General features: G+C 41.2%; 1 protein-coding gene across 10 annotated transcripts in view; it reads left to right on the top strand.

The window, feature by feature from the left end:
- LOC311434116 (uncharacterized protein) overlaps positions 1–12,360 on the top strand; it is a 354,696-nt gene that overhangs the window by 323,669 nt on the left and 18,667 nt on the right. For all 10 annotated transcript variants that reach the window (XR_014691263.1, XR_014691264.1, XR_014691265.1 and 7 more), the window contains one exon: positions 11,749–11,944. The gene's annotated coding sequence lies outside the window, so the exon portion shown is untranslated. The remainder of the gene's footprint in view (positions 1–11,748; positions 11,945–12,360) is intronic.

The following is a 12,360-nucleotide window of genomic DNA, read 5'->3' as shown; positions in this document are numbered from 1 at the left end:
TCTGCAATGCTACGCTTAACATTCCAGCTTATGAGCAACAACTTCCTGAATCCAGAACTGATGATCCTTGATCTTCAGAGAAAATTGCATCAGTAGCTGGATTTCGGTGGTGTGGCTTGCAGCCAGTTTCTGGTCAGATCAGGGCTGCTACCAGCTGAGCCATCTACAGGCATGATCTTAGTGCCTCGCTGCCCAGTACCAGTTTGCTCATGGGAGAACAAGGGGAATATTTACTAGTTATAAAGCTGGACTTTTTCTGCCCAGCCTTGATTCATTTGCCCTTGCTATTTCTCATATTCCTGGGTTATGTGATATATAAACGTGATAAAAAATAAAAAAAAATGATCTACCTGTTACACGATATGCACCTGGTTTGTGATGGACAGGGACTCTTTGTAATTGCAAGCGGATTAGGGACCAACAGCTAACTGCCTTGCAGACAGCACGGCTATACGTACTTATTTCTCTAAAGAACAGTAATGGAAGAAGGAGGAGGCTTTTCCGAGTTTTGCATTGCCTTTACCTAGGAGAGCCATATAAAAGCTTGATAAAATGGGAAATCTGGAAGCACAATGAGCCCTTACAATGATTCATCTCCCTTTTAACATGATTGGTAATGAAATACCATGGTGGGATAACAGTCCAAGAGCCTGTTTGGAGCAAACTCATTTGGCAGATATTCCTCATAGAGTCAACACCATTTAAGAGCCCAACAGGCAGAAATCAGAAATCAGTGTGAGAGATGCGCATATTATCCTCTCATATCTTGCTGATTTACAGCACTTCACAGTTGTTCTAGCAGAGACACCTACAGCTTCGACTTCTTAAATGTGTAGGCAGGAAACCTTCTTAGGCAGAAATTTCCACTCCAAAGTTTAGAGCACATCGTAAGCCCATATTTGCTCCACATGGACATGAGAGGGAGATTCCCTCAGTCAAAGGGTTTTAGAAGCTATTAGAAGAATCCCAGCTTTTAGCCAGAAAATAAGCTGATGCTCAAAGTACTTATGTACATACGTCAAAGGCATTAGAGCACACTCAAAGTTAACCCCTTTCCTGGCCTTAATTGGTGTCTTTGCCTTCATAATTTTTAATAGCTACATCAAGGTCTACTCCACAGTCCCGCAAGGTAAATTGAAAACTCCTACTGATTTCAGTGGGATCTTAATGCTGCCTTGCTTGCTTTATCTTTAGTCAGAAGATAAGTATCTTTATATATCTTTAATATCTTTAAAAAGTATGTATGCCACTTTCATTCTTTCATTTTCTACTGTCCCTCTGATTGATGTATGTCAGGATTTGCTCTAAACTGTGGGTAACTGATGGATCTTGCAACAAAATTATATTCTTTGGTGATTAACTGTCAAGAAGCTTTATTTCCCTCCCCCCTCCCCAGCTCATTATTTGAAGGGTTTCCCATTCAGACAACAAAGTAATTAAGGGCACAGGATTCAACATTGACTGTAACAGGACTATCCATCCAAATTTGACTTACATTACCTAATTTTGATTTTCCCCTGCAGATTATTTACGAGGCCAGACAGGTGTATTATCTCTGCATACTGTTCTTTATCAAGCATGACTGGAACAGGTGGCAACATACTGATGTGTGTTTAATGGAACAGACGTTCGAATGCATATTTCAAAACTGGGCAAATGATTTCCTTTGTAACGCTGTCAAATCATGAGCAGTGACAATTTCAGGAATATGCTACCTCATCCCAAACTGGGTCTCACTTTCATGTCTAGCATCTGCTGACTGGTATGTTGTTTTTCAGACTTGTGCAGTTTTTGCTGATGCCTGCTGTCTGTGCTTGGAACAAAATGAAATTATTAGTCTTGGTATGTAACTAAATTGCTTTGAACCAACTGCAAGTGGTCCTGGCTGGACTGAGTGCCTGGACCACTGGGCAATGGTCACCTTAACCTTCTGCACCTTTCAGCCCACCAGCCAGTGGTAGTTGTTTTCAGCCCCTGTGCTCAGCCCCTGACCTGGAATTCAACCTTGTACCAAAGTACTCCTGCATGTTTGGGGAGACTACCTGGTTTCACAAGCAGTCCAGATGGCTCCAGCTGTGAATGGGAACATTACTGAGTTATTTCTCCTGCCTAGGGACCTGGACAGTTCATGTGTCTTATCTGTCAAGTTACTGCCCTAGTTGCATGCCTTCCTTTTCCTAGGGCAAATAGGGAAAAGATCAGAGGTTTGCAAAAGAAGGGGAGTCTTATTAATGCTGTTGACATTAGGTGTGTTTAGACATTTAACCTATGTGTTGGTGGCCCAGTTATCTACATAAACTAAGGAAGGAGATGTGCACTTCCACAATGGAGTATCAGAGTGAAATGTGCAAGGCACCGTTTAGTAGACAGTATAAATGCTCCAAGATTTCCACACTAAGAGCTTTATAGCTTCCACCCCATGCTAGTGATGGCTGAGTTTCTAATCCTTCAGACCCAGATCCAATTTCCAGTTACTTCAGCAGCAGTACGCTAAAACCCTTGGAGTCTCATTGGTTTCAGCAGAGTTATTCAAGCCTCTATAATGAAAAGGTTGAGCTCCTTTCTTAAAACAAACACCAGTAATTCTGAAGGACTAATATTCTGAGTCATTCATGCATCTGAGAGTCATAATGGAAAAAAAAAAACTCTTCAAAGGTGCCCATTTTTGCAGGAAGGGATGCAAAACAGCCTGTATGCCCAATGGAGATCACACTGAAGCCGATGAGACCTCCTGTCTGCCTTAATGTTACAGTCCAGTGAAAGTCTCTGGCTGAGTTGAAACCATGAACAAGTTTGTTTATCACATTAGTGTCATTTTAGAGGCACGCAACATTGTTTTATTTAACTGAAAGGCAAAAATATGTGAAATTATAAATACTATATGAGTTTTCGTAACTGCAATATTCAGAACTGTTTAAATGAGCAAAGGCATTTATAGTAACTGAGCTAATTCTTGAAACAAGAGGATATTTTAAAAAGTATGTAATTAAATTTAGCTAGAAGTTGTGTATTTAACCAATATCAGATATTTCAGAAACAGTAATTTGTAATTCTACATTTTTAAGTTGTGTTTTTTTTTTTTTTTTAATTTCTTTGAAATTCATAATCAAACAAGTAAGAAGTTAATTAATAAATTTCCTTTAGAATCATGTCAAAGGATATGTTAAACTGATACAATTTATAGAACAGTATGCATTGATATGAACTCCCCACAGCTCTGAAATCTTAATGCTAGAGAATTTTGGCACTTCCTTTAACAATATTTAATCTTTCCATTCACTTGTGACTTTTGTTTTGCTTTATCACGCGTTTTCCCTACCAGCATAGTCACTAGACATGTTCACAAGCTGACAGGTTTCAAACAAAATGTCAAAACACAGCACAAATGGATTTTAGCCTGCCTGAAACTAATGGAGAAAGTGGGAACACTAAACATTAGGAGCAGTGTGGGACAATAAAAAAGACTCCAGAAGAATCCATGACCTTCTGACGCGTTAGATAACACGTGGACTAAACACTCCAAATACATAAAGTAAGAGGTTCAGAATGACAGAGATTTTATTTAATTGTAATGGTGGCAGCCATTTATTTTGCTTTTGTAAACTGGAAATCAGTAGGGACAAAAGATGTTTTGTTCAGTACAAACACTGGGCAGTTGTTCGTACTGGTGTGCTACGTCTCCAGCTAGCTAACTGCCTGACAGAGTCTCATCGGGGCACGTTGATAGCATTCAGCACCTATTTCCTCTATAGCTGTCACTCACCAAAACTTCTGATTTTTAACATTAAGCTCTCATGCTTTGGAATAGCTTCGGAAATGCTCGTAAGTGCACAAAGAATCTAACAAATGCAACAGAACCCCAATCAAGGAAGAGAAATGCTTGGTCAGGCTTTTCTTTGTCACTCTGTATGTCCAGCATAACTTCAGCTGCTCCTTGAATTTCTTCTGAATTCAGGAGTGATGCAGAGTTGATAATACCATGAAACACAAATAGCCAAGAAGGTTTGGAAATGTGAAAAAAAAAAAAAAACAACTTAGTAGGGTTGTTTATATCATCTTCAACATTAATAAGGAAATTGACCTATTAATAAATGCCAATCATCTTTAATTAGTCATCTCACTGGTAACTTAAGTGATCTTATTATTCACAGACATGAAGATGCAGAAAAAGCAAGAGGTCGAGAGTTAATGAGCTACTTCTGTGCAGCTTCTCAATAATCAGATTGTATTGGAAACTCAGAGTAGTGATTGGGAGGGAAAGCTTAGCCCATTCCTTTCCCTTTACAATTACTTGGTGATGTTCCAAACAGAACCAGTATTTGGATGATGTCCTCAAGCTCTGTGTAGACCATGAGCCCCTCCTCAGAAAAACACTTGTCCTTCTGTTAGTTTTGTGGGTTTCGCTCAAGAAAAAAAAAAAAAAAAATCCCCATTTTGCCTGACAAAGGTGGGATGGATTACCACCAATTGTTGGAAAATTATTCAGCAATCAAAGTATGTCAGCACCACCCATGAAATAACCAGGACATTGATCTTTGCAGCAATATACAGCCTCAAATCCAATGAAGTGTCCCCTCAGAGAGTTTTGGCAGGTAGTAGCAATATTGTTATGATAAATTCTTCACTCCTGACTCAGTCAGTTTATTCTCTAGGAAGGTCACTAATATAAGCAATTGACAGTATTTCATGTGCTTAATTCTCTCCAGGGCTAATTCATTAGCTAAGATGCCCACCTTTATTTACTATTCTTCAAACAAACTGGGATTAGATGGTTCCTGGATAACACAGGTCTGACCCCATGTGCTGAACACGAGGCTAATACGGATGATTTGTTGGAGTGTTGGCTGCCCAAATGTTGCTGGCAGCCTACTTGCCACAAGTTGTTTGTTTCAGTTACTTGATCACAGCATACCTGCCAGGTGATAAACTGATGTAGATAGGCATATTACATAGCTTCACAGTGTCTGAAAGAGTCTCTTCAGAAAAAAATGAGTACATAGAATACCACCTTTCACCCTCAACAGAAAGACCCAAATAGACCCAAAAGACCCAGAGAGCTTAAAGGCAAAATCAACCATGAAAGACCCAGCCAAAAACAGAGTGCTGTTGACTTACCTCAAGCTGGAAATCCTAAGGCAAGGACATATCATGTTGCCTGACTGACAATGTGCCATAAATTTCACTGCCCATATGGCACAGCAGGGAAACTTTGTGCTTGCCCTTTCTTATTTTCTATCAAATAAGGACACATGAGCACTCAAATGGTTCTGTACACTAAGTAGCCTATAAAGTGGGGTAGGAGTATACATCAGTCAAACAGACCTTGGTTATGCACAACAGGGAGGAGAGTCTGGGCTGTCTGGTCCAGACAGTCATATAAGCAATAATCACGGTAGTCCTTGACAATGTAATTGCCCTTGAGGTATTGTCATTTGGCCTCAAAGATTCTTCTCAGAGGTTCAGTCAGAAACACTGGCCTCTTAGGGGTCATGTTTGGGGCAAGGTACAAGTAGGTGTTTTGGGGAGGGGTGACAGTATGATGCTGAATGGTGGCTGGACCCTCCATTCCCTGGCCTTGCCTTCATCAACTCTCCAAAGCCTGTGCTGTCCAGCTGGAGCCTGTATTAAAGCAACCACTTCTCCCTGGTTTTGCGTCTTCCCTTACAAACAGGAGCCATAAATACCAAGAGCATTCAGCTACAGAGATAAAACCCAAATTCAAAGAGCAAAGTCTGCCAGACAGAATGAAACCAGAGGCTGTCTCAGAGCATAAGCACAGCTGTACCTTTGCCCAATTTACAGTACATTCTGAAATGTACTTAAATAACAGTCTTTTTCACTGCAGTCAGTTATAATGGTCATTAGAGTACTCTGCATCAGCTTTCCTTGATGCTCTCATGAGTCTGAATAGTAGCAATTTATTACCCACGGGGCCATGCAGCTTCAATCTCCAGTGGCACAATGAGATTTCTTTCATTACTATAGAGATATTTCAGTATGTTCATTCACTTTCCCTGAAGACAGAAAGACTGCCCCGGTGAGAATTAAGTACAGAAAAGCTCCATGCTGTATGATACACCTACCAAATTTTTCCCTGCTATTTTGCAGGATTTAGAAACAGACCAGACCATTTTCTGAATCCTGTCTGTTTTAGTAAGGGCTCATCTGAACCTTCATTACACCCTTATGTCCCCAGCAAACCACATAATGTGAAGGGTCCATTTTCATCTTTCCTAGTCAGAGCAAGACAAAAGAACATTCTGGGCCATAATGAACTTGTACTTTCCCCAAGTGGCCCAAGGGTCACCTACAAAGCAGAACAATTTCTAGCCTAAATGATATGTGCCCTTTGACATCTTCGGTGACTCAGGACTCCTTAAAAGCAGTGTAATTTTGTAGGCAAGCCAAGCACTGTTATGACCTTTTTTTTTTTTTCTGAGTCATCCACTTTTCTTTGAAAACTCTGCCTACATTTGAACCATTTATTTAGGACATATCCTGAATGTAGACAAAATGAAAACTCATTTATTCTCCTTTAGTCAGTCTGTTCCACAATCAAATTCTTACTGCTCCATTTCTAAGCCTTTTGAGCAAAATGGAGGGAATACAACATGAACATCTCCAGCAGCATTCCTAGAGATTCCCAGATTCTTCCAGCAAACCAGTGAACACCTGAGTCATTTATAAAAAGGCAAAATGCTGCTATTAAACCACCGAAACTCATTGGACTCTTATTCTTCAGGACTCAGAGATGACTAAATAATGAGCCAGTCATAAAGTTTGTGGCCTGTACTAACATCAGACATGGGTGAGTGCCTTTTCATGCACTCATTAGGGACAGAGTAAGCACATCCCTGTATGCTTGAACAGAACAATTATTTTCTGCTGCAATTGAAATGAATTATCAAATGCCAAGTGAAAAGCTCTGTTCTGAGTCATCGTTCATCAGGAAAGATTTGTTCACAGCATTACAAAAGATCAAACATCTATATAGGAATGCAGTCTTCATGCCAGCAATCAACACTTCAAGCTCTTTCACACACCTGAATGGAGTCTGCTTTCATCTTTGCTACCAGCACTTTAAATTATCGCTATCAAGATGTAAGTATTGTATGGTTGCATTCGTTGATATTTACTTCACCTTTTTTGAACTTTTCTGGCTGGAAGATTGTGCAAAAACCAGTAGCTGTTGCAGTGTGTAGGCCAGTTGCAACTTCAGGAAGTACCTCTTGAGGAACTCAGAAAGGAATCCATGGGCAAAGCACAATCCACAGCCAACTGCAGACTTGTTTGTGGTAGCTTAGGAAACCCTTAGGGACTAAACAACCATCTGCTCCTATTCAGAAGTTAAAATGACCTTGTCCTACCAAATGGTGGTGAGGTCTCTGTTCTCCCATGAAACATCACAGTGTAAGGTGCGGTATGTATGGCATCAGAACACAAAATGAAACTCACCCTACTACAGGGTGCTTCTTTGCACAAGACAGAAACAAACAGCAAAGGCAGGCTAAAAATAAATCAGATCAAATTCTTCATATTTCTAGTGGATGCTTTCTTATTTAGCTAAAGACAGAGTTGATATTACTACTGAACTTACAAGCTTTATTAAGTAAATTACACTGATAGATAAGCTACAGAAAGTAAAATAAAAAAAAAATAAAAATAATTAAAAAAAAAGAGGGTTACATTATACTAATAGCATTAAATCCCAGGATTTAACATGTAGAGTTTAAAATTTTATCAAGAGCAGATAGTCAAACGTTAATTGATTTCTTCTAGGCACAAAATGGCAATTTTACCAAAATGATGTCCTTGGTCTATAGTATGTGCAGTACCAGAACTAAAATGGTGGGTCGCTTTGCAACCATTCTTTGCATGTGAGGCATGCACACACGCACGGCTCAGTCACAGGTTTGCAATCCCTAGAAAACAGCTTTGACTGAGAGTTTGCTCAGTGCCCAGTGAATAAACCTTATATTAAAAACACATATACATCCTACAGTTCTGCTACTAATGCTTTTAAGTACGTTTTCTGAATGGTTAACTGTTTCATGTAAAACCTGATAAGTGTTCAAGAGCCTTTCAGTCAGCCTCGCCTACAACTCAGGTGGCCTCTCTGTTCCTCCCACATCTTGGCAAGTCATGGTCACCCCCTTAGCCTTGACCCTCTCCTGTGAGTCTGCTGGGACACTACCTCCAGCTCTGGCACTGCCCTGTGGGTCTACATCTTGCTATCCCAGGCACTTCCATGCTTGTCCATGTTTGCTTTTGCAAGTGCCTTTATACTTGACCCAGAATTTGTCTTTGAAACAAAGGATTCAGAGGCTGGGCACCATTTTGTTGCTACAAATCTTCATTTAGAAAACAATTTGGGGGCAAAGCCTACAGTGTGTTCTGCACAGCTGTGGGTCCTCCACTTATCACGATGGTGTACTGTCCCCAAGGAGCTCTCTCAGCTCTGCTGCAACATGGTGAAATGAGGAAGAGCAGAAGGGGGAGAAGAAAAGAAAAGCAACAGGTTTCCCTACTTGTTTTGTAATGATTGCTAGAATGTCTTATTCTAGTAAGAACTCATTCTCATCAGAAAAGTCTAAATGCTTGACAATACCCTGTTGTTTTTCTTTCTTTTATTAAATAGATATATACATAAAAATGTTAGACGCAAAAAGGCAATTTCAGAAATTTTATAAAAAATGAAGGGGGATGAGGGTGTAAGGGAATAAGTAAGCATTTCCCCCAAAGCCCATTTCCCGTCCTGCTCAGTTCTCTGGTTGCCATTTGTGGCAAAAAGAATCACATATGGCTTCACATGGTCACAATCTTTACGTAATGCCAGACTCTCTGGTTGAAAACTAAAGCTATAACTCACACTAGATTAATACCTTAACCCCTGATAAACTAATAAATGGCACATTCAAAAGAAATCTGCTGCATGCAACTTAACAACTGAGTCCTGAGTGGATTCAGAGCAGTTACACAGTACCAGAAGCCAGAAGAATTTCTTTGAAAATTTCTTTTAACCCTCTGTAGGACAGTGTAGGGCATTTGAATAAGCCCAAGCTCTCTCATTTCAGGCTCGCTAAATAAGAGCCGAGCCCATATGTATGATGATGTTACCATCTGCTGGACTCTGGGAGGAATGCAGCACATCCAGGCAAATCCCTCAGACTGCTGGCTGCAGCGAGGCAAGCTGCAATGCTTGCCCAATTTCCTTCTCTGATGTCTCTAAAGCAGCATGGACAGGCATCTTGGTCCTGAGCAGTCACCCTGCAGTGGCCACAAGTCGGGGACATGGGTCCCAACCCCAGTGTTGGATGCTCTTCAGGATGCTAGGTCTGAGAGCCAGCCGTGGAGGCCGGAAGGCGTTTGCTAGAAACTTGCTCAGGATCAGCAGCCTGCAAGGCCCAGGGAGCCTTTGGAGGCTTCCAGACTGCCCCATGGCACACTGAGCCCATCAGGGGAAAAAGAGGGAAGTAAAAGGAGTAAAAAAAAGTGCTTCAATGTGCTACCAGTGTGTGCTGAAAGCTCAGAAAATGCTTGGGTGCTCTCTCTGGATCTGGGCCAGCACAACTAGACACACCAACTTCAGCTGGCTAAAAACCCTGTATTGCTCCCTGCACTGTCCACGGCAGGAGCTGGAGCTTTGCTTGGGATCTTCTACACTTAGGAAAAACTGAGATGAGCATTTGACACATTTTCTGTTTCCAATCGGAATTTTAAAATGACAGGGAGTAATTGCTAGCTGGAATAAATGACAATTTTATAATCTCCCAGTTATCAGGGGAGGAAGAGCAATGCAACACTGCTCAACATTTTTACAGCTGGAAGAAAAATTAAGAGGTTACTTTAAGCTGATAGGTAGAATAGTGCACATGGCGAGTCGTTACGTCTCAGTTATATGGCTCATACCCCTGTGCACCAAAATTGCTTTAACAAACAATTCTTTCTGGGACTGACTGTAATTTATCTCACCTCATCAAAATCACTAGCACATTCACTGGTACTTCTCAGAAGAAGCATCAAAGCTCAAGGACTGTATATTATGTTAAACAGTTTAATATCGGATATAAAACAGTGGCGCTGGTGCTAGGGAAACAACTGCAGACTATCTGAAGAGTAATACCAGCTGAGGGAGGTCATGGGCAACCCAAGAGTAGGGGGAAATTTTAATATTTAGCTTTCTCTCCCATCTGCGGTATTTAATCCCTTGATAGAAGTCCTTGATCTTTGATATTTGGAGTACTAGAGGAATTGTTGGATTTTCAGAAGCATCCTTTCTGTCCAAAAGAACACTAGGTAGAAAGGATCAGTTGGTGATGCTGGGACTGAATGAAGTACTAGGGAAAATACTCAGATAAAATGATGAAACTACACTCAGTACAGCTGCTGCCTAATTTCTAGGTGCCAGGCACTACTGACGGTCTGCTCAAAGTGAACCTGCGCTGTAAAGCCGGGATATTCAACAGAGGAATCTTCTGCATATTTGCTATGGATGTTAACATTAAAAACAAGGGACTGATCTATAATGCCCTCATCTAAGTAAGCCCTGCAAGATTTGTGCTTTTATCAAATTCCTTAGTTAGAGTGAGGTGCGTTTTCATGGCCGATATTGATTCAGAATAAATAGACACCTGAATTGTCAGGATATTTATATACTTTTGTTTGCTCTTTTCCAAGTGATATTCAGCTTGTATGTCTTTCCAGGGCACTTCTTGGACTAAGCTAACCCCAAAATTCCCCACTTTGCTAGGGCTGAGGTATGGATGGATCACAGATCCTCATATTCAGCAGTTATACACGTGTGAACCAAAGGGGGTTACATACGCAGGAGGGTGTTTGTTTGCAGGATTCATGTCCCAGTCTGCAGCCTGTGCCAGGACATGCCCACACAGAGCAGCAAGTGACACTAACAAAACCTGGGGTAGGTGACAAGAGACAAGTCTCCCATCCTGTGATACCACTGAGCAAACGCAAGGAGTGCAGGGCTGCCATTTCTACCCATCCTGAGAGACGGAGCTGCCTGTTCCAAGGAAGGAGCTTATGGACACTTCCTCACCTAAGGGCTAGAAAAGGGGAGTCACTTCTCATTCAGCTAAAAGTCTGAGAGTATCAGATAAATGGTGAAAAGGGGTCTTTTGCATCCCACTCCCTACTCTGGATCAACAGAGGCACATCCGAGCTCATGAGCACTGCTGGGGGCTGGCAGCAGCAGGCTGGAGGGGGAGGCTCTCTGGTCTGACATAAGGAACGAACTATTGCAGTGACACGTGCATCCCCAGTTTAAGATCTGAGTACTAAAAGTACTGTAAGCATTGGCAGAAACAGCAGAAGGACAGCTCTGCAATGCAGGCCATGCTGCTGACAGAGCTCCTGTTAGAAATGAGTGTCCGATCAATCCAGCTGCATTTTTTTTTTAGGCATGAAGGGACCCTCCTGACTCCTTACTGCTCTTCAGACATTTTCTTTCTTGTATATCTTTTGTTTCTCTGGTTGGCTTTGCCTCAGCAACTTCTTCAAACTCTTAGGTGATAGCTTTCCCACAGATCTGTCTCATTGCTCAGCACTGGCATTGGCAGATGACACGATGAGTCCCTGATATTTACAGGTTATTGCCTATCTTCTGGGCCTTTCTGATAGATAGAGTTGAGACTGCCCAAGGGTGGGGAAATGCACTGTATTTCTTGTTTTTGTAGTATCCTGTGTCCCACAAGTCTTTGCAGCACAGTCACACAAATGTATTTCTTTCAGAGAGAAAAGAAGTAAGCAGTTCCTTGGAGAAATGCAGATCACCTGCAGCTTGAAGGATTGTTGGGTTCCAGGTTGAAGAGCTGCAGAGCCAGAACTTGTCACATCTCAGAAGAAGGAGATGTCTTTAAAACCAGATGAGGCACTACAAGAAGTCCTTCACCCAGTGCCACACAGTTTCACAATCTATTCACCCAAGGTTTGATTTGCTTTGGCTTAGTTGTACATGGGATACTTGTATTTGAGCACCTTTTCCAGGGGAAAAAGAAATTTGTGAACTCGTAGCTACAAAAATAAGAAAGCCTAGCTCAACTATTGTGCAGATAAGAAAGAGAGCATCAGTGAAAGTTCATTTCATTCAGATAATTAGATCCTGCTGACATTTTCTGTGGGAGTAAGTTGAGGAGAGTCAGTGATTCTAGCTGTTGTTCAGATACCAGGAATGAATATGAAGTAATTGCAGCTTACCCTAAATAAAGCTGATACAAAGCAATGCGTATTTTAATTGTGACTTTATTTTTTGCACAGCCTATGAAAATCAACTTTATCATTGGGAAAAATCACTCCTCCTTAGGTTAACCCAATGATTTTTCAGGACTATGTTGTTACCGACTA

This window comes from Aythya ferina (assembly GCF_964211825.1).
Source record: "Aythya ferina genome assembly, chromosome: 1".
NCBI lineage: Eukaryota > Metazoa > Chordata > Aves > Anseriformes > Anatidae > Aythya > Aythya ferina.
Note: the sequence above shows the minus strand (reverse complement) of the source record. Positions and strands in the feature narration are given on the sequence as shown.